We start from the raw sequence: 24,554 nt of genomic DNA, 5'->3' as shown, positions 1-24,554 counted from the left end.
ATCATCCTAAAGGATAATTAGCCTTAGCCACAAAAAGTAAGGGAGGAAAAAACAAAGGAAGGAAAAATGACTGTATGCAGAAATAATTCATTCCACAAAAGCCACTGGAGGGAAGAAGCTGAGCACGGGAGAAACACACATTAACCCACTAGCCTGTTCTACCCATGGCAGGAATTTTGGGGAGAGAACAGGCAAGCAGGCACAGCCAGACCTGTAGCCCAGGTAAAGATCTCTCTTTATCTTTACATAAAAATGAAGAAAATCATAGGGCATGGATGACCAAAACATGAGACCTTGGTGCCAGTTCAACCGTTAATGGATGCTGGGGATCTGGTCCCCATCCTATTCATGTAGGCTCAAGTTATAAATCCTATGCCAAAGTACAAATGGGGTGAATGAAAAGATAAAGAATAAAAAACTGCATTATAAAGATAAACTATTCAGAGAATGAACATCATCATAATACCATCAACTTGAAAAACCAAATGTCAGAACACAAACTACAACCTGTTTAAAACTTACTCTTTTCCTTTTAAAACTCAAAGCCATATTTTTAAAAATGTGTCCAAAGAAATATAGCTTTTAAAAGTATATACCAATACTTTAAAAGTGTTAAAAGAATAAGATTGAAAAAACTTAAGTTTTTTTATTAGAAGGTAATCTGCGTTATAACTTTACAATTGGTAGGCTCTAATCATGACCCACTGAATCAACTAAGCAGGGTGCGCACTGGGCTCACAGATATTGAAGAGCCAAGCATGGGGCCTGCAGAGGTCTGCACCAGGTTCTCTGTTGTGGCTGTTAGCTTGGTGTTTTTGTGGGACCATCTGTGGGAGCGGGTGTGTCTTTGACACTTTTTTTCCTGTTGGATTGCCTTGTTCAGCCTCAGTGTGAAGGCTTCTTCCTTGTCTTATTGTATGTAGTTTTGTCATGTTTGGTTGTTGTCTCTCTCAAGCCTGCTCTTTTCTGAAGAGAGACAGAAGGGAGAGGAGAGTGGGGGTGGGGGGGTCTAGGAGGAGAAGAGGGAGGAGAAACTGTGGCTGGAATGTACTGTATGAGAAAAGAATGTATTTTCAATAATAATTAATTAATTAATTAATTTTTAAATGGTAGGCTATAAAATAACAAATGCATTTACACTTCCATAAGACATAATCTTGCATTTAAAGCAATCATATAAACTTCCTCAGAAAGTCCAGGCATAAATCCAGGGTTGCCTGTCATAAGCTAATTACCTTATTACTGAGAGAGCTCAGAGCCAGCCAGACTAAGAATCTTCATATAAAACTACCAAGATGAGCCGGTGGTGGCGGCGGCGGCGGCGGCGGCGGCGGCGGCGCGGCGGCGGCGGCGGGGGGCGGCGGCGGCGGCGGCGCACGCCGGTAGGATTTGCTGAAGGAGGCGGAGGCAGGAGGATCACAAGTAAAACTACCAAGATGCAGAAGAGCAGTGGCTCTTACCATCTAGCCAACATTTTAATATCAAGTAATAAAGTAATGAGAGAGAATAGCACTGTGAGTTTTTAAAAGGAGATAAATGGCTATATTATCTACTCTATTATTGGTGTGTGTAGTTCTTTGTGCCAAAAAAAAAAAAGCAAAAATGAGCAGAACGAGGAAAATGCTCTGATATTGATGCCAGTATCTTGTAGCCATTTCTACAACCCCACTACCCTTCTCTCTCCCTGAGAGGAGGCTGCTGAAGTATTAAACAGAGGCATAGTGATAACTCATTAGGCAGCATCATTTTAATGCTAATGTTTGCTTTATAAAGCATAACATGGGCCAATTATTCTTACAATAAGTGAGTTATTATCTGAGAAAAGTTGTAAAATAAAAATAAAACAGTATACAACTTGCATGGACAAAGTATGTATTCTGAGATCAGCTATCAAAATGACACGCTGGCAATTAAGATTTTTCTGAAATTAGGAGCAATAGAGATACTGTCTTAGTTATATTCCCAATCATACCCCTCTTTTAAACACAGTGAAAGCTAATTTTATACCTTTTTTGCAATTTTTTTCCTCAATGTAAAAAATAATGGTTCAGATTTTTGTATCACTGTTAAAAATTGCAACTTGTATTACCCCATGCCTAAAATGAGTTTTCTTTTCACTGGGCTGATTATGAAACAGTCATTCGGGAATTCCTGAAATACCTACAATTTTTCTTCACTCAATACCAGAAAACCCTTAGAAGATTAATGAATCAGAGAAACATTACTCTTTTAGCAAGATGTTCCAAGAGCCCAAGGGAATCTTGACATTCCTAATGGCCGAACATGAGGGGAGGTATGGCGGGAGGGATATCGCTTTATATGAAAGGTAACAAATAACAATAAACAGTGGTATACCTTCCAAAGAACAAGGAGTTTAAAAAAAATAAAACACAAACAACAACAACAAAAACCAACAAAGCCAGTCCTTCAAAATACAGAAAACTGTCACAAGCCACCAGTCAGTGACAACCCCCACAAACCCATGTCCCATTCAGGCTCAAAGTTTGAAGTAAAGCACCTAACTTTACAGTAGGAAGAAGAAACTTTTACAAGGGGCGTAAGTGGGTAAGCTGACCACAGTTTTGCTTGTGCTTTAATTGGAACTCGGGAACTTCTCCAAGATTTGCAGTACAATTGTTCATGGTTTTTTTGTTTGTTTGTTTGTTTGTTTGTTTGTTTAAGTCAATGGAGAGTCCAAAGTTTAATATATATAAGTCAAATGTAAGACTTGTCCACAGATTTAGTTCTTGGTTTAAACAACTGACACATTCAGCTGTCTCAAAGGTCACTTTTTTTTTTAAGGTAAGTGCAAATTGACTTCATGGTAATAAATCATAGCTGGCTAAAAATCCCTTCTCTCAGTGGTTGGGCAAAATGTAGCCAAATGCATGATAACATGACACCACTTGTTGCTCTCTTAACTTTGAAACTCACTTCTGCCAAGATCAATAACAAGATATGATTCAAGAATTTTCATATATCAAGACAAACGGATAAACACCATTCCAGGCCTCTGGACAGAACATAGTCTGAAGATGGAGTTCAGAATGAAAACAGGTTATATTTTTATATCAGATATTAGAATCAGTATTTCATATCTTATTTGACCTGGAGGTGAGACTGAATAAGATCTGGACAAATCAGGGCTTCTGGCTAAGTCCATAGAGAACATAGTAGCATCCTATTAAAAGCCAGCCTCATTCATGTGCCCCTGATTCTATTGCAGAACAATGAGAGTAGTTTGGGCCAAACCAGGAGGTCTTCAAGCACTTTAGGGAGGCAGCATAAATTTTGAGTCCCTGAGTCTTGCAGCTCCATACACTATGCCCAACAAGAAACTGGCTGTTCTCATTTCAGAAAATAGGAAGGAGGAAGAAAAGATTAGAAAGAGAGATATCTGAGAAAATCTATTCCAGGAAAAAGGAAATGGGCACAAGAGAACATGTCATCTAAGTCCAGAGTAAAGGAAGCAGAGGGAGCAAGGAGATGGCCCAGTCCTGAGGTCTGCCTAGTGTGCTGTGCTCATAAAGTCTTCTTGGTGAATCACTTACAAGTGTTTACAAAATGACCTGCCCACACTTAGAATCAAGTGCAATCTCTGGAAAAGCCCATCAGAATCCAAATGAACCACCCTGAAATCATGTTACACTTGGTGACAGAGGTATGATTGTTAAGATCATTAAGATAGGGGACCTGCAGCTACCTGGGTTATTCCTGGGCCCACCACTCCCAAGACTTGGTCAAGTAATTGAATTATTTTGTAGTTCTGGGGAGGTAGAGATGGAAGAATCCATGAGGCTTGCTCGCCAGCCAGCCTACATGACTGGCTAAGCTCCAGGTCGGTGGAAAAACTTATCTAAAAGAACAGTGTGGAAAGCTCCTGAGGAATAACACCTAAGGTTATTTATATAAACTCCTTTGCCCCATCCCCAGCATATATGCAACCACACACACATCCACACCACATACATGCAGACCAAAAACTATGGGCCTTGACTAGGAAAATTACAAGCATGAACAGACTCTCTTTCGCTCATATTTAGTGGGTAGATTTTGTGGGATTTCTAGGAGGAATGTGATGCAACCCCTGGAAACAGTGACATGAACTCTGTGTCTAAGCCATCTAACTAAGGTAGGTGTGGGAGAGAGACACCCTCTCCAGAGTCAAATTGTTGAATCAGGCAAGGTTCCCTAGAGAAAGCCACCTACTATTCTGGTAGCTCTGCTCATTGTCATTGCCAGTGGGAACTTGTGTAAGCAGGAGGCAGATCCCTCTTGAGGTATCTCTTGCCCTGGGAACACCTGCAGGTCTCACCAGACAGATGATCATAGACACTGCAGAAGAAACCAAGGGCCAATAATCCAGAACCTAGAAAATACCTCAGAACAACAATCAGTAGGAAGCCACTTGACCGTTGTTATTTCATGGGTGAGACCTGTGTAGGAGGCTGTGGGGAGAACGCTCACAGAATGGTATGGACCACTACCCATAAACTGTTCCTTTTTTTTTTTTTTAAAGAATAATTGCATATACTTCAACTAGACCTTTAAAAATTTTTTCTGATGCAACGTTCCTAGAGAACAGAGGTTGGTTCTTGGGAACTCTTACTAAGTTATTTCTCAAGGACTCTGGGGACCTGTGCATACATAGGAATGAGACCATGTCATTGAGCAAGTGACATACCTGTTGGAGAGTATCAAAGCCCCTATTTCATAATATCTTTGAAAAGTGTTGCATCAATCATGAAAATACCATCAACCATTCAATTTTGGAGTATAATTTGTCTCCCTCTGAAAATGACTAAATATTCCGTATAAGTGTTTGGAACATAATTATTCTCAAAACCTCAAAGAGCTAGGAACAGACACCTAGTTTCCTCCCTATGCTTAATTTTTATATTTAGCAGCACAGTTAGTTATAAATCTGAGATCTCTGACAAGCTTTTTGAGTTTCGATTTTCTGAGAAGCAGAACCACTCCGATCCTAGAGAAGCTCCCTGTGTTTGGGACTGCTCTATAGAATCATGGAGACCCCAAAATTCCAAGGGTCTATCTCCAAGCCCAGGTTTCAGGTTCAACACTTAAAACTGAGGAGTTAGAAAGGTTGTTGAATTCCAGTCTGTCTGTGAAAAAAGGCACACACCACTACATTTCTGCAGAAATAGCATGTTTTAAATATGCTAATTAAATTTACAACATCAATACCTCAATATTATTCACTGAATTTCGAAATAAAATCATATTTTAAAGAGAAGCAAACATATTCTGCCATCAGACCAGAAATTGATATTAAGTCTGCTAATACTGAATTTCCTTTGATGGGAGACACCATGGTAACAATCTGGTGACGCTTCCCTAAACAAACAATGGAAACAAATGGGCAATTAAGAAACATTCCTCAAATTATTGGCTGCCATTAGCCTATCAGGTGGAGGACAACTGCTTCTATCTATCCATCAGCTGTGTACGTGCCCGTCCGCAGAGCGCTGGGGCCACTTATGGCTTCACGTGCTGCACCATTTACTAATGTCTACACATAGTTCTCAGAGACAAAGACTTCATTTTCCAGAGCTACCTACATGATGAGGTTTTTGCTACTCCATTCTTAGCCTTTTTTCATTTCCTCTGTGTCCAATTCAAAAGTCAGACATGTAAGAAAAAATAAAAATGATTTATTTTGTTTTCTCTAAGCCAAGACCTGTGGAGGAAAACATGGAGGAGGGAAATTTGTAAATAGTCAAAACTGATTTTAAACAACAGCTTTTTTATATTTTCCTTACAAGATGTCTCCTCAGCTTTAGTGCAGAGGTTCTTCTGTTGAGCACCATGTCCGGAATCCTGTGCTTCAGCTGCTCAAGACACGCTTCTGACAGACACAGTTTGTATAGCAATACGGGAGACAAAAGGTTCTTGGGCAGCTTTCAGTTCAGTTTGCTGAAATGCTGGTGAGAGGAAAGCTTACACCACACAATTACGCTGTGATGCCCCATTAAGCGCCACATCTACTCCCTGTGTGCACTGCTTGCTAAGATATGCTAGGCCGTCCTGTTCCACATACAGAGATGGGGCCAACGCTTTCACGGATCTCTACCTGTGGCACGACTTGACATCAAGCCAGTAACATGCACAACTCCCAAGCCTGCACTTCTTTCATGTGTACAGCCAAGTACATTTTCGCCATTAAAACTGACAGTTTAAACTAGACTTTGACTCTGTGTCTGGCTATAGTCACTTCCAGGATCTCCATACCTTTCACTAAAAGGTGGTACCACAGTCATGTCATAAAGTATAGATTAAAAACAAGTTTAAAAAAATGGCCCAATACACACTCCAGCCTGAAGACAAAAAATAACTCCTCTGACAAGATGGATCACACTGTGTATCTGCAGCAGAAAGTATTTGTAATTGTCAGACCTGTCTTTTTCCTTGACAGTCCTCATTTGGCGGGGACATCTGTCATGCAGCAGATACTACAACCACCTTTATTATGTTTAATAACTATTTTTATAATTGGAAATCACAAGAAACAACAACAACAACAAAACCACCTATCTTTTTTTTTTTTTTTTTTTTTTTTTTTTGTTTTTCGAACAGGTTTCTCTGTTAGCTTTGCGCTTTCTGGACTCACTTGTATCCAGCTGCTCGAACTCACAGAGATCCACCTGCTCTGCCTCCGAGTGCTGGGATTAAAGGCGTGCGCCACCATCGCCCGGCTCAAAAACCACCTATCTTAAAGGTGTGAAAAACACAGGACTCAGCCCTCATCAGAAAAGATATTAAGACAAGAGGCCACAAGGTGCCCAGAGCTAGAGTTACAGGTGGTTGTGAGCTGCCTGACCTAGGTGTTAAGAACTGAACTCAGGTCCTCTGGAAGAGCAGCGAGTGCTCTTAACCACTGAACTGTCTCTACCCTCTTCCATTTATAATTCTTATGGAGAACTCACAACCATTCTAAGATTGAACACTATCCCTACTGGCCTAACATAAAAGCCACCTAAAAAACTCCTCCCAAAATAGTCCAGTACAGAGCATCGGTGGAGAGGTGTTCTACAAGTTTATGGGTGAGCTGGAGTCATAATTAGGCTTTCTAAATCCACAATCATGGTGACTCACATTGTAGTGGAACTTTAGAAGTCTTTTATCATGTAAAATAATGAATTGGATTTTCACATGTATGGCTAAGGCTTGAGGTGCAAGCAGACTTTCCACAGGAGGTATGCACCACCACTGAAATGTCCACCCAAAGCTTCAAGACATAATAATAAATTGAAAGTGGTCAGCATCTCCCCGCCTCCAACTCAGATATGAGACTATTCAGTCTGACACAAAGAGGTTTTGCAAATCAAAAGACCATTTAGAAATGACCTGTTTTCATTCTAGCACAGTGGCTTTTAAAAATTGTCACACCCAATATCGCAGCCTACAGGGTTCGTGGAAGTGCCAATTCAGAAAAGCTTTGTTCATTGTGATGGTTGCCATCGGCAGAGGGAGTTCACAGCAGGATGCTCACCAGGTCCATAAATCTATATATGGAAATCCAAACAAAAGGCTTGTTTAGTGCCTCTTCCTAAAAGCATTTTTAATTCCACAAAGGAATCAGAAGCCAGAGACTGTAGCCTGGTTAGAGGGCTAACTGTTCTGATGAATCTTTATCATGAAACACTTGAGGAACCCTTTCACACATGATCCTGCTTCTCACACCAGCTTTTTCCCCTCAGTGCCAAACCTGATAGTAATTCACCTCTCTGCTGCTAAAATTGCTATCTCTTTGTACTTCAGCCAAAATCACTGAAAGAGCTGCACAAGGAATAAAAAAAATTATCATATATGCCACAAAATGCTTCTTTTTCTCTTCCTCTTTCCCAATTATTAATGATGGCGGCCCACCCACAGAGAAACAAATGGAACATTTTCTACAAGACAGACAGCCATTCCTTCCCCAACTACAACTCCCAGTAGCTCTGTATTCTTTGACAAATCTCAGTGAGGGTATCTTTGAGGATGAGGTCAAGGCTACAGCTCCTCTCCCCATAAAACAAATGTCTGCACCATTCTACTATTTCGGGGAACTGGTTCAATGGCCTCCAGTACATTTAGGGTTCATGGATCCCAAGTCAAACCTCTCTTCGGGCTCAATCTCTGACCTGAGGTTACTTGAAATATCTATGAGGCTCTTTTATAAGAACTTTGGAAGAATGGATTAAAAAGCTTGTCTTTCTAAAAACATTTTAATGAATGACAAATGTAAAAAAGAAGAATAAGAAAAGTTCTTTGGAATTTCTCAGCAGTTCTTAGCTATCCATATCTTCAGCCCTGGAAAAGTTCTACCTTGAATTTCTGCTTGCTACTCCCCTCCCACATGGTAGCCTCTGATGATTCCTCAGCAGCCCGGAAGGAATCTTCCAGAGATAGCATAGCCTTCTCCTCTTAAATCTGAAGACTCCGCTGCGAGCTCCCAGAGCTGCAGAAGTATGGGCTCTGCACCTGAGCCACAGTGGTTCCCTAAAGCAGGATTCCATCATTCTGAGCTCACTTAGATGCCTGCTAGAGATGCAGATTCCTGGATATATCCTCAGTGGACAGAATTTCATGTAGGGAGAAGCAGGTATGTGAAGGACTGCCTAGCTTCCTGGGCTCTAAGGCACTCACAGCGCTACAGAGATCAGACTTCCACTGGAACGTGGTTATGAATCTGTTGCCACACTCCTTTTGAATGCTATGTTTTCATCCTTGCTTTGGCCTTTGTTCTGTTTCTCACTTCTGTGAAAGAACCATCTCCCTTCTGTCTGCCTACATCTTAGATTTTCAAAAGGCCTACATCAAACTCCTTTATTCCCAGATAGTGTTCTATTCTGATGTCTCTCTTGGTTAATTTTTGTCTGAGTCGCGACATCAGAATGTCTTTGGTAATGGGGGCAGGAGGGGAGAAGTCACGAGACAGGCTAAAAGCTATAGGACTGAGAGAACTGGCGGTAAAATGTACATGTCAACATTCAGTAAACAGAGATTACACAAGTAGAACTCTCACAAGCCACCGAAGACTTCGCTACTTAAAACAACAACAAAACACAAAGATAGTTCCAGAACTGCATCGTAAGCAGAGCAGAGCTGCAATAGTAAAACCCGTCTCAGTTAACACAGAAGTCACAGGAACAAAGCTAGTCAGCTATGCTCCAACTCAGACCATCAGGATATACTGGAAACATAAGGAGACAGATCACTGAGCTTCTAGAAGGAACCCACCTCTGCACCTCTTCACAGGAACATACCCAAAATCACCTACGTGATTTCATGAAAGGGTAGGTCCATAAAATGTAGCACAGTCATCAAATAATGCACAATAACTAACTGCAAAAAAATATATATGCAATTATGTTTCTTAATTATGCACAACCAGGCGATAATTACACTAACATAAGGTTCTCTGTAACATCCACATGCCTTAAAAATCTACAGTTGTAAGCCTGGCAATGGTGGTACATGCCTTTAATCCCAGCACTCGGGAGGCAGAGCCAGGAAGATCTCTGTGAGTTCAAGGCCAGCCTGGTCTATAGAGCGAGATCCAGGACAGGCACCAAAGCTACACAGAGAAACCCTATCTTGAAAAACCAAAAAATCTATAGTTGCCTCTTCTCTGTTGAGTGTGTGTAACTACCTCTAAACCTAGTCACTTACTAAGGAAATTCATAAAAAGGCACAGAATTTCCTAGGGTTGTACTGAGCTAAATATAGCAGACACATCAGGATGAATGAGGGAACTCCTGCCCTTGAGGAGCTCACAGGGCTGTGTAGGAGAAATAGAAGAAAGGCAAACAAACACTGTATAAAGCAGTAGGTAATAAGGGCCAAAGGAGAAATCTGAAGTGTCGCAGGAGAAAAAAGAGCAGTTACCACAGTAGATGGAGGAAGCACCAGTGACAGAGAAGCATTCGGGTTTGTTCTTTAGGGTGAGTCAATGGCTTTCAAGTGGAGGTTAAGTGGAGAAGGTAGTCGGCAAGAAGGGTTCTGAAGAGTGGTAACCCAAGGAATGTAGCAGGAAGGCATCCTTCACTTCTCTGGTTCACCTCTAAGATAGTCAGAATTTTACACCAGTAAGTATGCACTGAAGATGAGTAACCACATTGAATGGACCCAAAAGAACCTTGGTTCTTTCTCTTCTAAAAAGGACAAGTGTGGCATAAACCCAAAGTAAAATTAAATAGTAAAGAACGTCTAAAAAAAACCCCAATTCTCTCTGAATATACTGTGAAGAGGTTTAAGAAGCAGTCTCAAGCCTAGAATACATAGGAGAAAGTTAAAGACCTGACTTTAAGTCCAATTTCATCCTTCCAGTTATACCTAGAGTAAGTCTGTTTCTTCCTCACCCTGAAAAAGCTCTGTGGATCTCTTGAGGTGGATTGTTCTTTTTAAAATCATAAAGTGTTTCAAAACACAGTGCAGTATTGTTGGGTAACTTTTGAAAATACTTTATATTTACTTTTAAAACACATATAACTTTATACACATATCTAATACCCACTCATACACATAAATACATAAACACTGTTGTGATTAAAACAGGACAACCTAAAGGGTCTCTGCTGCAAGGACAATGGAGTGGAAAAAAAGTGAACTGCTACTGAGCGGATTAACAATGAAAGACCCTGTGTCTTGTCTTTCCATTTATTTCAACTGATATAATACCTTCATATAAAATTAGCCTGCCCTAGTTAGGGTTTCTATTATTGTGATGAAACGCCATGACCAAAAAGCAAGTTTAAAAATGAAGAGTTTATTTGGCTTACACTTCCATATTGCTGTTCATCATCAAAGGAAGTCAGGACTGGAACTCAAACAGGGAAGAAACCTGGAGGCAGAAGCTGATGCGGAGACCATGGAGGGGTGCTATTTACTGGCTTGCTCAGCCTGCTTCCGTACAGAAACCAGGACCACCAGCCTAGGGATGGCACCACCCACAATGAGCTGGGCCCTCTCTCATCAATAACTAATTAAGAAAATGCCTTATAATTAGATCTTATAAAGGCATTTTCTTAATTAATGTTCCCTCCTTTCAGATAACTCTAGTTTGTGTTTCAAGTCAACATAAGACTAGCCAGCACATAGCTCAAATTGGTTTAAACTGAAACTTTTATCATAAACATCCTCTAAGTGATACTTGATTTTAAAACACTCATTTTGTTCCTATTGCCTGATATTCCACATATATATATATATATATATATATATATATATATAAATTTTATGATCCAACCTGGCTTCTCCTAGCATTACCTACTAGATAATATTAATCAGTACTGAATTTCCACTGTACAATTATCTAACTCAAATACACTATCAAATAGAATTTTAATAAGCCAAGTTGGTTTCCATAGTTACAAAAAAAATCATCTGGAAATGGTGGGTCATGCCTATAGTTCCAAGGGAAAAGATGGCCACAAGTCTGAGGGTCAGCCTGGTCTACACAGCAAAACTCTGCCTCACAAGAATGCAAACCAACATAAAAGTGAAAATACAAGAAGAAAATAAAAGATGTGTACACAAATCTGTATGTTCCAATTAATTTGTCTCTGAGCCACAAAAAACGTCTGTAGCATTCTCTAAACATATTGGTCTGTTAGTCTGAACTACACTGCTACTAATTAAAAGTCTTTCCTTGATTCTGGGCAGTCCAAGCACTTGGCATATTAGATTAGCATAATTAAAAGTCAAATATTTTTTGACTTTTAATAAACAAAAGTCTATCTTTCCACCCCAAAACTATCCAACATGCCAGACTACATAGTTCTTTCCCAGTTCCATTTGAATCTACCAGCCTAGCTTACCCTTTGTCTTTCCTCTACCTCTTCATTATAACTGATTCTCTCTACACAGTCCTACTTATGATTTTTATAGTAATAAAATTACCATAACAGAACATTACCATTCTAAAGAACACTCTATAGAATGAAAAGGGGGTAATTAATAATTAACCCAGGGAACATGTATTAAAAATTAGGAATATGATCATCATTCTCACTACTATTCTAGGCAGAAAGGAAACTTTCTGTACAGAGGAAGAGAAGAAATTTATTTAGTGAATGCATTTACTCAAGCCATGGAGTCTCCCTTGAAACCACATCCTTGTCTCTTCAATGGATGCTGCATGCCCCCCACTTCTCATCTCTCTGCAATGCTAAGTCAGATATACAGGGCAATAACCTGACAATTCTTTAGGACCACTAGAAAAACTCTTGAGCTTTTATTCATTCTCTGCTGTAAACAGCACACCACCCTTCACCATTGAAGAGGCATTAATAACCTTCAATTAAAAAGGCATTAGCCATGTCAGCTTCCAACTTCAGAGCCTCCTCCTTACCCAAAACATTCATTAAGTATGGTTTGCTGTGCTGGTGCTGCAAAGGTTAAAGTGCAGAGCCCACAACCTCTTTGAATTTCGATTCCAAGATGGAAAAATGATGTGGACTGTAAAACAAGAGGTACACGCACAAGACATGAAGCATGTGGAAGAACTGGCCAAGATGGAAGGGCTGTGTTGGATTGGAAAAAGAGCAGAAGTCATGCTGGAAAAGGATAGGTTCATTCACAGGATGCTGTGCTTTGGTAGAGTTCAGGAGCATGATGGACATCCATACTGTTGTACAACCACCATCGAATCTATATTATGGACTTTCTTCATCTTGCTACACTGAAACTTGTAAAACCATCAAACAGGAACCTTTGGTTCTCTTCTCCCAGTCCCTGAATCCCCCACTGAATCTTCTATTTCTATAAATGTAACTATTCTAGGTACCTCACATAACAAGTTTTCTGTAAATGTAACTATTCTAGATACCTCATATAATAAGTTTCTGGGCTTCCCTTCTCTGGCTTCTTTCAATTAGTATAATGTTCTTCAATTTTACCTCAGTGGTAGTGAATGTCAATTTTTCTTTTCTTAAAAAAAATTTTTTTTGACAATGTTTTACTGCATAGGCAGAAAGGCCTTTAATTCAAAATCCTTGTGACTCAGACTCCTGAGTGCTGGGATAGAGGGGTACACCATCACATCTACCTGCTCTACTCTGTGTGTTCAGCACGTTTTGTTTACCCATGGTAAGTGCATTTTGAATCAATGAAATAACTATACTTCAAAGACAGGAACACACTCACATTCAATGTTCCATGAGAGGGACATTTCAAAGCTTTTTCTTGTACTGGAGTAAATATTTGATATTTCCTACAGAAAGAGAGATGAATTGGAAATCAAAAAAACCAAAAGCAGGTAAGAAAATGATTCCCCAAGGCTGTCCTCTATATTCTTCCATCAAGGAAAATGGAGAATTCAATGATCCCTTTGGCCTATGTGGGCTGAGACTTTTCTGATAAACTGGTTTGCTTTTTCTCAGCTTGTATTTGAATGCCTCCATTTCAGTGCTGCTGTACAACTTACTTCACTGAAGGCCAAGAGGACAACTCTTCATCTGGAAAAAGAAAATCACTGCTGGAAAGATAAAATAAACAGCGCTGAATTTTAAGTCCTGGTTTTGATGAGCCACAGCGGTTTGAAAAAGAAATGTGTTTATAAGGTGAAGGAGTAGCTCTAGGGACCACTCTCTCCACAAGAGTGACCTCCTAGAAAGGGGTAGGTGAACCTAGGAAACGCCCAGTTGAAAGTGTCTGACTTTTTCCACTTGTCAAGGCTGAGCCGATGAGAGTTTCTCTTTTCCTTTCTCCCATCTTAAGATTCTGAATGTAGATCCATATTAGTTACTTTTCTGTTGCTGTGACAAAACACCACTTCCAAGGCAGCTTAGAGAAGGAAGGTTTGTTTGGGTTTATAGTATCAGAGGGCGCATGTCCTTTACCATCACAGAAGCATGGCCACAGGTAGGCATGGGGACTGGAGCAAAAGCTGAAGGACACATCTTAAATCTCAAACTGGATGGCAAGGGGCTTTGAGACCTCAAAGCCAGACCCCCAGTGATATACTTCCTCCAGCAACACCACTCCTAAGCCTCCCCAGAAAGTGCCACCAACTGGGGGTCAAGTATTCAAATGCAAGAGCCTATGGGGGACATTCTCATTCAAATATGACAGCATCTAAAAGCATAATTATAAGCAATTTTCATAACAGAAACTATGGTTAAATTATGAAATGAAAATTATAAAAAGAAATTTTTTTTTTCTTTTTTCTTAGTAGTCCTTGGAACTTCTTGGGCACTTGATGTAATTATAATTATCTCAATGGACTTGAATGTAACAGACCTGCTTTAAGAGTACATCTTGTATCATTATGACCCATTTTTCCCATCCAGATTCATTGATCAGAACTACTTCTGCTTAGTTATGTCCTATGGTGTCCTGAGAATAGAACATGGATAAATTGTACCTTGTTCCAGAAATGACATTTTCAAAAACTGGAAATCCTGAGGCCAGGAATGACCAGCAAAAGCTATAAAGTTTATAGTATAAACCGTGCCAAAGCTATTTAACAAAGTAAAAAATAAAAGTGGGGAGAATGAAAGAAGATGGGGTATAAAGTAAAAACTTAGTTAAATGTACTTTATATTGCTTTTAAAACATGGATTAATAGTAAGGAAACAGACCACGCATCTTAAATGGAGCAGAGTCATTTCCTATAATTCCTTTGCTTCCTGCTGCACAGTGCCAGGCATGTACTGACTATCCTTAATATATGTTGATTTGCTTAAGCACTATCAGAAAGCAAAGACTAATGTTGCTCTTTCCATCTTAATACAAACTTTTAAAAGTTTCAAATTCAACCAGGTAATAAGTCATTATAATGTGAGCTCACAAATATGTAAAGATTTTACCATGTGGGCAACCCCACAAAACATAAATCTAGTTGAGAAGATCAGTAAGGAAAAATAAGCACTAAAGTATTTGAAGAGAATATTTTAATGTTTTCTTTTCCATGCTGAGATGTGTTTCGTATTTGAAAACATGGGAGATAAAAGACCTTCTTTTAATGTCACTTTCTGCAGAGACTCCAATGGTTCATGTGGCATTAGGCAAAATTCCATGCTCATCACTGGTTATGGCAAGGTAGTGACAAGTCTTGCTTTGTCCTCTTAAATTCAAAAGGGAAATCAGAAAATGATTACAGTATGGACTTTGTCTTTTGGCCAAAATAAATTATTTGTTTACTATGTGAAGAACATAGAGAATTTTCAAATAGGCACTTTAAAAGAATACATGCTAATACAGGCATCAACTAAAAACAGCTTATTTTGTAACTGCCTCCCATATAATTCTCATAAGGATGTCAAAAAAGTAAATGTCAATCATCTCCTTTAAGGTCAGAGTACAAAGATAATGTCTTGGTCAATGGGCTGACCCAGCTGAAAAACTATAGACTCAGCCAGCTGCTTTAAAAAAAAAAATGATGCTTAGGGCAAATGAATCTCTCTAGCAATTGCTTTTCACATGGCAAAGATTTGATTGAATTCTTAATGCTGCTTTCACAGCCTCAGCAATGAAGATCCTTCTAAAATATAAAAGCATAGTAACTGAAGAAGTTGCCATGGAAACTGCCCATCCTTCAACTTTTAGCAATTAAGGAACTCATGTCTATCAATTCATATACTTTAAAAGTTGAAGCAAATAACTCTATTAAAAACAACAACACAATTTGAAGATTTTTTTTAAATAATAGAAAAAAACTTTATCCATCTTAGGGAGATTTAGCATTGGAATCATAAACATTTCAGTCAATTCAACCTAGTTAGAAAAAAATATCCAAAAGTAGAATTTATAGCAAAATATCATTTTACCTGTAGTATCTTTGGTTTGAAATGTTGGTAAATACTTGTTTTTTTTTTTTGTTTTGTTTTAAAAAAAAACCTGCATTTACATTTTTGATATATTCCTGTACCCGTTTTGTTATAGTCTGAAATAGATTTCTGGGAATGAAGGGACTCTGGCCCTGCTTGAACGTGGCTCTGGCAGGCCTTGCCCTTCTCCCTATTCCCTCTACTTTGCTTAAAAAAGAAAAAAAGTTAGATTACATCCTAAAGCTAGCCACCAAGCTCTAGTCCCTTATTTGGCCACTTCCTCTTCCTGAGGCTGACTACCAAGATCCAGCTATTGAAGTATCAAGGTCCAGCAATCAGAGGCTCCCTTTGGTTCACGTAACTAAGATGCCCAATTAAAATTAAACACCTCATCCTACCACGGAGTTTCCTCCTTTACCTTTATAAACCACCATTTGCCTATGTATGATGTGTCTTCTCTTTATCTAGAGGCAGTTCCAGGACAAATATCCCTTCCCCCTTTCCCGTGTCCCCTTCCACTTCTGTCTGTCCCTTATCTCCTTTACCAGTGCATCCTAGTCCATTCTAACACAGACTCCCCTTTTCTCCCCTTAGAATTACACCTGCAAGGTCATTTGATGCTGTTTTCTTCCTGAGTCAGAGAGCAGTCACTTTAACTTCTTTCCTGCTTAATAAAGAATCTGTTTGTGAAAACCAGTGTTTGAGTGTGCCAGCAGGGAGCCCCTGGTGTGAGGGAGTCCCTTTCAGAAGGCATAATACATAATAGAAAACATAAACACAGAAATGTTCAGAACCCAATCAGGCCTGAAGTCAGAGTCTCTTGTAAAGAAGAGGAAACTGACAGCTAAGAGAATAACCGCCTACTGAGTGGAAAGATGATCTCTCCTTTTCCTAAACACGAGTGACACCAACATAAAATACAGGGCTCTTTAGAATAGTGTTTACAACCAATAAAATAATAACCAAAATATCCAAAGTAAGTTCTCAGAGAAAAGGCTACTAACTTTGTTTGACTTGCATGCAGTTTTTCTGCTCTCATTGCTGCCTGTTTCCTCTGATGGAGAACCCTGCAATACCCACAGAATATTCCCACTGTGTTCATTTGTTTCTTAAGTATGCTACTTTGAATTTTTTCTGAGAATTAGAGATAGGTCTGGTTATGAATACATTGAATTCTGTGAGCTTCAGACTAAAGGACCTCAAGCAACTCAAGAAGTCTCATGTTCTACACAGGTAAGAGTCCAAATCTCAAGGGGCTTCAGAATAAGGAAGGGTCGCCCATTGTCTTAAAAATGTGAAAGAGTGTACCTTCTCAATCAATAGCTTTCTCCCTATTTTGCCTTCTATTCCCCCCTGTATTTATTTATAACTTCTTTTGGTGAGGAGAAAAGCTATAAACCTTACTAATATGGTATAATCTCCTTAGTCTCCTAAAATTGATCAAGCTGTCATTAAGATAAATCAAGTCCTACTACTTTTCATAATAATGCCCACTGTGATGGTTTAAAAGAAAATAGGGAGTGGCATTATTAGGATGTGTGGCCTTGTTGGAGGATGTATGTCACTGTGGGGATGGGCTTTGAGGTCTCCTTTGCTCAAGCTACACTCAGTGTGACACACAGTTGCTTCTGTTGCCTGTGGATCAAGTTGTAGAACTCTCAGCTCCATCTCCAGCACCATGTCTACCTGCATGCTGCTGTGTCTCACCATGATGACAATGGACTAAAGCTCTGAACCTGTAAGCCATCCCCAATTAAATGTTTTCTTTTATAAGAGTTGCCTTTGTCATGGTGTCTTTTCACAGTAATAGAAACCCTAACTAAAAAACTCACAAAGGTATGACAAGGCACCAATCAGGAGACATCCCTCCTTCTCTCCCTCCTTCCCTCCCTCCCTCTCTCCTTCTCTCCCTCTCCCCTTTCTTCTTTCTTTCCTTCCTTCGACAGAGTTTCACTGTGTAAACCAATCTGGCCTTTAATTGGAGATCCTCATGACTCAGTCTACAAAGTACTAGGATTATGGGCATGAGTCACCAGTGTAAAGAGACATTCTAGCACATGCTGGGCCATGCCTTCATTATTCTACAAAGAGATGAACTAGTTGACTGATTGATGGTATTACTGAAGTTGGCTGCTGTCAGATCAGACTGAAGACTCTGAGGAGGCACCTAAAAGTCTGATTTGTTTTTCCAACAATGCAGATTTCTGCCAGGTATCCAGAATTCTTGTCAAAAGCTGACTATCTCTAATGGACACAGAGGCAAAGAATCCTAAGGGGATCCTAGAGGCCAGTGCGCCTTCCTCTCTGAACTGTCTTTATATTTCTCAAATAGCTATGTGACAGAGCACAAACTACACAGAGCACAGAATGTATCTGGCCCATTCACTGCTACATCCTGAGTACCTAAGATGCAAAGCCCTTCCCAGCTTACAGAAGACACTCAATGTGGTGATGACCAAATCTATAAGCTTCTTAAGAAATGTGACTAAACCTGGCTGTGGTCATATCATGACCAGCCTTCACTTGACTGTTTCTATGCAGAGCTATGGCAAACCTATTTCTGTCTTGGAGTGGGAAAGAAATAAAAAGAAGAAAAAAGGAAAAACTAAGATAAGCCATCCTATTTTCAAATTTCCCACCCATAAATTAAATCCCTGTCAGGGAAAGGCAGTACCATCTGAGTAGTGTATGTCCATACATGTTAGAAGGCTGACAGACACAAATCATCCCTCTTTGGTTGTTCCTTCAGTATCATGCCTTTGAGCCCCACAAAAAATACCATTTTTATGATTCATAAAACTGCCTAATGTAATTCTTAACTGGTATGGCTGTTTTTTCATAGTCTATCTCATCCACACATCCTTCAATGCAGACTTCCTGCTCTGTTCAGGGAACACCATATCATTAGGATTGTGACTTATGGAAAGAAGGCAAGGATTTTATACAGTTTGAGCTGAGGTGCAAAGCATGAGAACAAAAATCTGTTAGGTATCTCCTACTTCTGTGAATGACACACAGACTCCTTACATTTGTCATGTGATCTCCTAAATTGAGGCTTATGCACATCCTATATCCTTAAGTCCCAGAAATCCCTCTAGTTTGTCAAGACTCTCCTGACTGGCAGGCATTTTCAAGTTAGTCAAAACATGGCCTTAGGAAGGAACTAGGCATCTTCTGTTATTCATCTTGTCCTGAAGGCAAACACATGCTGTTCTGGGGGAGAAAAGCCTTAATAAAGTAACTGGTATAGATATTCATAGGATAACTAGACTCAGATACAAAAATAAAAGGTGTCTGGGTAAATTTGAATTTCTGAAAACAACAAACATTTTAGCTTATATCCCAAAGAGTGCCTGGGATACACTTAATCTAAATTAACTAACTAAATAAAATTTAAAAACAGATACATTTTAACTGAGCATTCTGTTTTACCTGCCAACACTATTTATGATAGAAAACAACAAAGGGCTAAGCCATTAGAGAAAGGATAGAGGATGTGATGGAAGTGGGGAAACAAAACTGAGGATGGGAAGAGGTTCAAGTGATGAACTGCAGACTTGCTGCACAAGCATGAGAGCTTGAGTTCAGATCTCCTGGACACAAGTAAAAGCTTAGCATGGTGGACCCCAACACTGGGGAGGCAGAGACAGACAGAGCCTGGAGGCCGGCCAGATAGTCGAGCTGAAATGGGGAGGTCTAGGTTCAATGAGAGACCCTGATTTAGAAAATAAGGTGGAGCATGGTAGAGGATGCTACCTGCTGCTGACTTATGACCTTCCCACACACGCACAGGACAGTGTACCACACACAAGTACTCACATCAAAGGTATGTGCACACATACATAAGATTAAAGGAGCCAAAGTAATTTGAAAGGAGCTAAAACATTTGTAGGGGAGAAGGGTATAGGTAACAGAGCTTGGGAAACAGTAGCAGAAACTGAGTGAGACATTAGCAAGAAATAGCCTCAAGTGGCAACAAGAAACTGCCAAAGTGTGCATTATAGCAGCATTACTTCTGCCAGACCTGGTGGCACACCCACGGAACTCCAGTACTACAAAAGTTGGGTTGGAAAGACGGTACACTGAAACGAACATAGATTCAAGATTTTATTCTCAAATTAATTAATTAATTAATTAATTAAAAAATCATTAAAAGTCACTTCTGCAAAGTTGAAGTTAGAAAAGTGAAAACAGATCTATGATTTATGGGTCACAACCTGTGTTAAACGCAGCAGCCTCGAGGATCTCCAAAGGATAGCTCCAGCCTAAGAATATGGGACAGTCAAAAGGCAGGGCCCAGGACACTCAGTGTCTCTGAATCCCACCTCCAATCTCTCACTCAGACAAGGGTAGAGAGCGTATTGAGCAAGTGTGGTGTTGTCTGGGTGACCATATATCAAGTTCCAGAAAAGCCAAAAGTTGTGATCTTTACCCCCCTTTTCTTCTTCTCAACTTTCCTCCAAAACTGTAACTGGAAATAATGCTAACTAAAAGAGGAAGTACCAATGTCCTATGAAGTGGTTCTTTTCTTCCCAACGTGGAAAAAATAAAAACACAATAGGCAGAGATGTGAGGCTGTATAGTAGAGTAGGTACTGGCTATAAATGGAGGTCCCTTACTGACTCCCACTTAATGGCAATCCAGCATGGCCATTAAAATCAATAGCAATGGGACTAGCTCCTGTTTGCTGTATTTATTTATTGTACCTATTTATGTGTGCCAGATGTTATCCTTAAGACTTTTCACTGATTAACTAATTTCTGCAGTGGGACATCCCTTACAGGTTAGTGGTATTACACCTCATTTTCCAGGTGAGAAAAGTGGAAACAAAGATGATTAAAGACTATCCCCAAGGATGCCTTGCTGCTAATGGTGGCCAATGCTAGTCTGTAATGTCTACCTTAAGACTAAGCTGTCCTGAGTGGGAACATGGAGTTTGGAGTTTGTGGTTCTCAGAAGGAACTAAAATGAGACATCCTGTTCCCATGTGCACATTGGCTGGCACACACATGAGCCTGTATAAGGGTGAACCAAGAAGAACTACAATCAAATAAGTGCATCAAGTCAGGAGATTGAAAAGAGTTTTAAAGTAAGCAGAAAGTTTTTAAATGACTTAAAAACCATGTGACATACCCATGGTTTCTTAGTATCCTTAAAGAACTTCAATAATCAACAAGTAATAAACATCCTTTTCCCCCATTTTGCTTTGGTGTTTTGCTTCTTTTGTTCTAGGCAAGACTATAAAGCACATGTTGGCCTGAAACTTGCGACCCTCCTGCATCTACCTCTGTATACCTGGGATTACAGGCATGTGTCTGCACACCCAACATGAATTTGGACAAGTGAAACAACTGCTAAGGTAGATTTTTATACACTGGGTATGCTCTTAGTTTGTGTATTTACAGTGGTTTGGCCTAGTCTAGTCTTATGGGGGCTCCACAGCTATTAGTCCACAGTTCATTGGTTTCCACCAGTGTGGCTGGTCATCTCTGCATGTTTTCCCATCATGATCTCTACATCCTCTGCCCACAGAATCCCTCCTCTCTCTCATTGATTCAATTCCTGGAGCTCTGCCTGGGACCCGGTTGTGGATCTCTGCATCTGCTTCCATCAGTCACTGGATGAAGGCTCTATGATGACAGTTAGGGTATTCACTAGTCCGGTCACCAGAGTAGACCAGTCTAGGCACCCTCTCGACCATTGCCAATAGTCCAAGGTGGCCCCCTGAATATGGGAGACAGTTGTTTAGCTTGAACTGTTTGGAGAGCCCCCAGGCAAAGGGATCAGGATCTGTCCCTGGTGCATGGAGGCTTTTTAGAGCCCAATGCTAGGGTATGACACCTTGCACAGCGTTGGTGCAGGGGAAGGGGCTTGGACCTGCCTCAGCTGAGTGTGCCAGGCTCTGCTGACGCCCCATGGGAGATCTTGACTCGGAAAATATGGAGATGAGGCATGGGTTGGGGGGGAAGGCTGGGGGTAGGGAAGAGGAAGAGGAGGGGATCTGTGGTTGGTATGTAAAGTGAATAGAAAATTTCTTAATAATAAAAAAAAAAAGTGGTTTGGCTGTTTTTTACATATATTAGACTACATTTGGTTATATAGTTATATAGTCTTAGAGATTTTTTTGACCAGATTTTGTAACGTTTATTAAACTTGTTCTTTGACAGTTTCATACATGCATGTAATTCATTTTGATTCCTTTCACTCTCTCTTCTGGCCCTCCCACTTCTATTATCCCTCCCCCACACCACCTCCTTCCTTCAAACCTCTTTTACACATTCTTGTCTTTTTGTTTTGTGACCCACTAAGTTTTACCAGGGTCATCTGTGTGACCATGGGTTGGAAGTACCTGTTAGAGCCTTGTGGTACATCAGTGGCTACAAAAATGAAGCCAATAGCTCCTTCTCACTAGACTATATCAGTAGCCAACAGGGAGGGGTTGGGTCCTATGACTCCTTGCCTAGATTCACGACTTACTGTTGACAGAGTCCAGTCTTGTGCAAGCCCACTACAGGCAGCCTTAAATGTCATGAGATAATGTGCACTGAGCTGTGCAGTGCTCAGAAAATAGCATTTCCCAGACCTTCTCCCTATCTTCTTTCTAGCTTTTACATTTTTCTGGCTCCTTCTTCTGTGATGTTTCCCAAGCCTTAGAAGAGGGTGTTCATAACCTTAAGTTTTAAAATGACTTTAAGAAATGTATTTATTGTTTTTAATTATGCGAATGCCTATTGTCATGTGTGAGTATGTGCACATGAGTGTGGGTGCCCACAAAGGTCAAATGAGAGCACTGGATCCCCTAGAGCTAGACTTACAGGTGGTTTTGAGCCACCAGACATGGTACTAGGAACAGAACTCAGAGCATCTACACACTATGAACTCAGAGAATCTATACACAATTAACTGCTGAGACATCACTATGGTGATATTTTATTTGTACTGAAATGTGATTTTATTTGTATGTTAATAAATAAAGTTGCCTGGGGGTCAGAGCTAATAGCAAGCCATCACAGAAGCTGGGCGGTGGTGGCGCACACCTTTAATCCCAGCACTTGGTAGGCAGAGCTAGGTAGATCTCTGTGTGTTCAAGGATACAGCCAGCATTGAAGACACATACCTTTAATCTCAATACCAACCACAAAAGACCTGGAGGTCTGTACAGACAGGCAGTGAGGAGGCAGTCATGTGGTTGGGTTTACAACCAATGAGGAGGCAAAACAGAAAGTCTTTTTAAAGACAGACACACAGGAAGTAGGTCTCTTTTGGAGAGGTAGGACCACCATGAGAGTGAAGGGTAAGGTTTTGGCTCTTAGCTATTGCTCTGACCTCTTGGCTTTTATCTCTGTATTGGCTCTGTGTTTCTTATTTAATAAGATGGTTGGTTACTTCTACATTAAAACATGGGTTTTTAAGCAACCTTTCAGTTTTGGGGTTTTCCAAGAAACATATCTAGTATTTACTACCCTTATCTTCCTCTCAGCTGTATCAAAGAAAGAAGCCTTATAGGAGGACACACCTCTTGAAAGGTCCTTGGTGTCCTAGAACAACATCACAAGGCATCCTTTGTAAAAGAGAAGTAAGTATATATTAGACTTCAATATCTAAAATGCTCAAACTCTATATATAATAGTATCAGTAAGTCACTGTGTGACCTTGGATGAACTGCTTTACATCTCTTAATCTTGATGCAGAAAAGAAAAAAAAATGTGCTTCATTTATAAATTGAGAGTTAGGTTAGAACACAGTTTCTCAAGAGAAAGTGGCCCTAGCCCCACTGTGCTGATTCTGATGCCTATCTGCACACAGGACAACTGCCCAGGGTCCATGATGGAAGTTCCCAGCACACTGCTTCTGGCTTAAACGAGCCATTTCTTTCCACAGTATCCTGCAACCCTTACCAGCGTGTCATATGATATAAAATGGTCAGAAGCCATTGTATTAGTGTTGTGTGATATTTTGTTTGTGTTCCGACAAAGCTTCCCTGGAGATCAGAGGGCGGAGCTAGCCACTAGTTAACCTAACCATAGATGCTAGGCTGTGGTGGCTCATACCTTTAATCCCAGCACTTGCAAGGCTTACACCTTTGAACCCAGCACTTGGGAGACTCACGCCTTTAATCCCAGCACTAGGGAGGTAGAGACAGAAATATAAGGTGGGTGGAGACAAGATCTCAGGTCCCATTTGGTCTGAGGATTTGTAGAGGTAAGAAGTCTTTAGTGGCTGCTGCTCTGCTTCTCTGATATTTCAGCTTTCACCCTCTGTATCTGAGTCTGGATTTTTATTGTTAAAACTAATTAGGATCACACTTCAGATTAGTCCATACTACCTGTGACATTTTGTTGCTGTGATTTCGAGTCTTCTCAAGGTACCACCCACAGCCAACTATGTGGTTCTATCTTCTGTAATGAAGCACATCATGCTTTGTAAGAACCAAGCACTCAAAACATTGCTGCAGTGCTTCAGATTACAATGACATTGAAAAAGTAACAGTACTTTACAATTTTTTTTATTTAATTACAATACTACTTACTAGTACTCTACTAGTTGGAAATTTCTATTAATATTTTATTTTTTACCTACTCTCTAAATAAAATTTTTACATAGTATATAAATAAAAATAAAAAATCTATGTTTAACATTGTTTTGTTTTTCTGAGGTTTTGTTTGTTTGGTTGGTTGGTTTTGTTTTTTTTCCAAGACAGGGTTTCTTTGTTTAGCCCTGGCTCTCCTGGAAATCAGTCTGTGGATAGGACCAGGCTGACCTCAAACTCACAGAGATCTG

At 40.1% G+C, this 24,554-nt stretch overlaps 1 protein-coding gene and 1 long non-coding RNA gene across 2 annotated transcripts in view; both read right to left on the bottom strand.

Moving 5' to 3' along the window:
- The window catches only part of Sdc2 (syndecan 2), a 118,685-nt gene that overhangs the window by 60,676 nt on the left and 33,455 nt on the right, over positions 1-24,554 (bottom strand). The gene's annotated exons all lie outside the window — the stretch shown is intronic.
- LOC114709802 lies at positions 2,644-9,536 on the bottom strand. Its single transcript, XR_003736984.1, has 2 exons — positions 6,726-9,536; positions 2,644-6,548 (listed from the first exon to the last, which is right to left on the bottom strand). It is a non-coding gene; the product is annotated as an uncharacterized LOC114709802 (long non-coding RNA).

Source organism: Peromyscus leucopus, chromosome 20, assembly GCF_004664715.2.
Source record: "Peromyscus leucopus breed LL Stock chromosome 20, UCI_PerLeu_2.1, whole genome shotgun sequence".
Taxonomy (NCBI): Eukaryota; Metazoa; Chordata; class Mammalia; order Rodentia; family Cricetidae; genus Peromyscus; species Peromyscus leucopus.
This window is presented reverse-complemented; position numbering and strand designations above follow the sequence as displayed.